This window comes from Vombatus ursinus, unplaced genomic scaffold (assembly GCF_900497805.2).
Source record: "Vombatus ursinus unplaced genomic scaffold, bare-nosed wombat genome assembly UNPS02012179.1, whole genome shotgun sequence".
NCBI lineage: Eukaryota > Metazoa > Chordata > Mammalia > Diprotodontia > Vombatidae > Vombatus > Vombatus ursinus.
The window spans coordinates 12,714,405-12,718,793 of record NW_020951957.1 but is presented as its reverse complement, the minus strand read 5'-3'; positions in this window follow the sequence as shown (position 1 = coordinate 12,718,793).

Sequence of the window (4,389 nt, the reverse complement as noted above, 5' to 3'; positions counted from 1 at the left end):
GTACTAAGAAATAGAGCGGTAGATCATTGGAATAGATTAGGTACAAATTACATTATAGGAAATGACCATAGTAATCTAGTATATGACAAAGCCAAAGATCCAAGCTTTTGGAACAAAAACTCAGTATTTGACAAAAACTGCTAGGAAAACAAGAAAACAGTATGGCAGAAACTAGGTATAGACCGATATCTCACACCTTATACCAAGATAAGTTTAAACTGGGTACATGATTTGCACAGGAAGGGTAAAACCATAAACAAATTAAGAGAGCATGGAATTGTTTATCTGAAAGATTTATGGACAAGGGAAGAATTTAAGACCAAAGAAGATATAGAGAGCATTACAAAATGTAAAATAGATAATTTTGATTAAATAAAAGTAAAACGTTTTTGCACAAACAAAACCGATGCAATTAAAATTATAAGGAAAGCATAAAACTGGAGGAATTTTTTTGCAACAAGTATCTCTGATAAAGGCCTCATTTCTCAAATATATAGAGAATTGTGTCAAATTTATAAACATGCAAGTCATTCACCAATTGAGAAATGGTCAAAGGATATGAACAGGCAGTTTTCAGACAATCAAAGATATCCATAGTCATGAAAAAATGCTCTAAATCAATACTGATCAGAGAAATGCAGATGAAAACAACTCTGACATACCATCTCAAACCTGTCAAAGTGGCTAATATGACAAAGAAGAAAATGTTGGATGTGGGAAAACTGGGACACTAATGTACTGTTGGTGAAGTTGTGAACTGATCCTATCATTCTGGAGAGCAATTTGGAAATATGCTCAAAGGGCTATAAAACTGTGCATATCCTTTGAGCTAGCAATACCACTGCTAGATGTATATCCCAAAGACATTAAAAAAAAAAGAATGTGTGTAGGGAAAGAACCTATTAGTACAAAAATATTTATAGCAGCTTTTTTTGTGGTGACTAAGAATTGGAAATCAAAGAGTTGCTCGTCAATTGGGGAATGGCTGAACAAATTGTGATACCTGAATGTAGTGGAATACTACTGTTCTATAAGAAATGATGAGCAGGCAGATCCCAGAAAAACCTGGAAAGACTTACATGAACTGATGCTGTGTGAAGAGAGCAGATTCAGAAGAACATTGTACACTAACAGCAACATTGTGCAATGACCAACTTTGATAGACTTAGCTTTTTTCAGCAATATAATGATCAATTCCAAAAGACTCATGATGGAAAATGCTATCCACATCCAGAGAAAGAACTATGGAGTCTGAATGCAGATAGAAGCATACTGTTTTCTTTTTTTTCCTTTCTCGTGGTTTTTCTCTTTTATTCTGATCCTTCTTTCACAACATGACTAATGTGGAAATATGTTTAATATGGTTGTACACGTATAGCCTGTATCAGATTACATGCTATCTTGGGGAGGAGAAGGGAGAGGGAGAAAAATATTTGGAACTCAAAATCTTACAAAAGTGAATGTTGAAAACTATCTCTAAATGTCATTGGAAAAAATTAAATCTATTAAGTGGGAAACAAGAAATTAAAAGCAGGGTGATTTCACAAAAACCTGGAAAGACTTCTATGAACTGATGCCCAATGAAATGAACAGAACCAGGAGAATGTTATACACTCAAACATCAATATTATTCAATGAAGAATTGTGAATGACTTAGCTATTCTTAGCAATACAATAATCTAAGAAAATCCCAAAGGGCTAATGGTAAAGCAAGCACACTATCCACCTCCAGAGAAAGAACTGGTATTGATTGAATATGGAATGAAGCATGCTATTTTTCACTTTCTTTCTTTCATTTTTTCTTTCCTTCAAGTCTTCTTGTGCAAAATGACTAACATGGAAATGTTTTATATAATTGTGCATATATAACCTATATCTGATTGTTTACTGTCTCAGGAAGGGAGTAGGGGAGCAAGGAAGGGAGGGATAGAAATTATAACTCAAACCTTTAAATAAAAAAAACCTAGTAGACTCTAAAAAAAAATCCTTATTAAAAAAATGCTAAAGAAGGTTTCCATGCTGATTTTATAGACCTAGGTTGCTGAAATCAGAAGGATAAATAAATATTCTCTCATCTGATACAGGCAAAGCCCAGTAGAAAGGAATTCCAGGTTGCAAGAAGGGATTAGTGCCAGTGAGAAACTAATTGGGAGATCCAGTCACCCAAGCCTTAAGATTTGCTGGTAAACACAAATTGGAAACATAGGATAATAGGAGTAGAAAAGAAGACATTCAAAGGTCATGAAGATGGATCAGAAGCTGTCAAATACAAGCAACACATAATGATAAGAAAATGGATTTAGATCGTTATTTTTTCCAATGAAAATTATTAATTATTGCTGCATGAAGATTATTTGTTACTAATATAGTATCCTTGTCATTCTAGATGGAGATACTATATTTAAGGCAGTGTTCTTTATACTTTATACTCCAGGCAGATATGTACTTGCTTTTCATACTAAGACTTGGCTTGAAGCTTTCCCAGTCTCTTTATGATCTACAAAGGAGAAAATCTTAAGCTAGTGTAGTGAAGTCCGTGACAATCAGCTTGGCAGACAAAACTGAAAATAAAATGACAGCTCATAACACTCCTGAAAAAACCCTTCTTACCTAACACCTCACTGTAAAACTGCTCCCACTTTTTCTCAAATGAATGGAGCCAGAAGTAGTCAAAGAACAGATACAGTAGTATATTCTCCACCCTTTCCATAAAGGTCATCTTGTCAGTCAGTCTGCCCATGGGCATGGGTACATAGGAAAGAGGAGAAGGAAGTCCCCCATAGTATTTCTCATAGGTGTTCCCCATGCTCCACCGGAGACTGTTTATGAAAGGGATTTCAAGCATCTCAGCTATCAGATCTCCACATGGAAACACAGCATCTGTAAATAGCACATCATAGCCAGTTTTTTGCAGTTTCTCCATGAGTGTGTGATTGAAGATTACATTTTCACACCTTGATTTTACAATAGGAAAAAAATTATTGAAAGATTTTTGAAATACCCACAGTCTTTCCCAGTCTGAAAAAGTGGGTTTTTGGTTAATCATCACCCCCAAAAAAATTTCCAATTTGTCTGCCAGTTCTTCTTTTATTTGCGGTACAGGAAATACCTCATAGTTCAGTCCTGAAGAGTCAGTGGAATCAACGAGAAATATATCAGAAGGCACTAATACAGTCACCATGTTACCCCTTTGTGCCAGCTCTTCAAGAACTGTTTTCATATTGATCCAGTGGCTATATTCCAATGGCCATGCCAGGACCTTCCCACAGGACCCACATCCAAAGCAGCAGAGCTTCAGCAGCAGCAGAATAGACCCCCACTTTTCAGTCATAGTGCCTGAGCCTGATGCCTTCCGGTACACTACTGCTCTTTGTGTATGCTGGATGAAGACACACAGGCAAGCTAAGGGCCAAGTTGAAGATTAATTTCTAAAGGAAGTTCTCTCCAATAGTACTTTAGCCCAAGGTAACTCCCATGTCCCTGTATGTAAACACTTCTTCCAGTGAACTCTTTCCACAATCCAGCATATGTTAGGTGAAGGCACAAATTTAGAATATCAAAAGTGCTGGCCTTCCTTTTCCTAAATCTTACAATTCAAATAGAAAGAGCAAACCAAGAAACATAATACAGCACATTTATACCTACCAAGTCATTGAACAAATATTTATGAGATACTCAAGTTATAAAAGGCATACAAAGCCATATAAAAGACAGTTTCTATGCCCTAATTACTCACAATCTAGTAGCAAAGACGAAAACAAGTCTCCTCATCACTACATATGAGACAAAATATGATAAAGGCCTTAAGAGTTTTACAATTGTAAGGTTCAGAGGCTTATTATTAACAATAAATATTTAATAAATATATTACATGTATATTATATATCATGTATACAAAAGATATATATAAATTCTGTGTATCTAGGTTTGTATGTATGCATGATGTATGTATGTATGTATATTCCATGTATTCAATGTATGTAGTCATTCTAGGAAATTAGAATAAAAAATTAAAGTGAAGGGAGATGCCTTACTGGTGCTCCTTTACTTTGTTCTTTATCTTCCCCCCTCCCATTTATTTGCTGGGGACACCAAAAGGACCTTAGTGGACTAGATATCTGATGGAAAATAATTCTACCTCAGCCCTTTACAATTCCTATGGGATTCTTTGGCAGAAATCCTTGACCCTAATTTGGAGCAGGAGATTCTCCGTATAATTGAATTAAACAGGAATTATTATGACAATCTAATTTTTTTTTTCTTTTTGGTGAGGCGATTGGGGGGTTAAGTGACTTGCACAGGATCACACAGCTAGTAAGTGTTAAGTGTCTGAGGCTGGATTTGAACTGAAAAGTGAGGGTCTATTCTGTTGCTGCTGCAGCTCTGCTG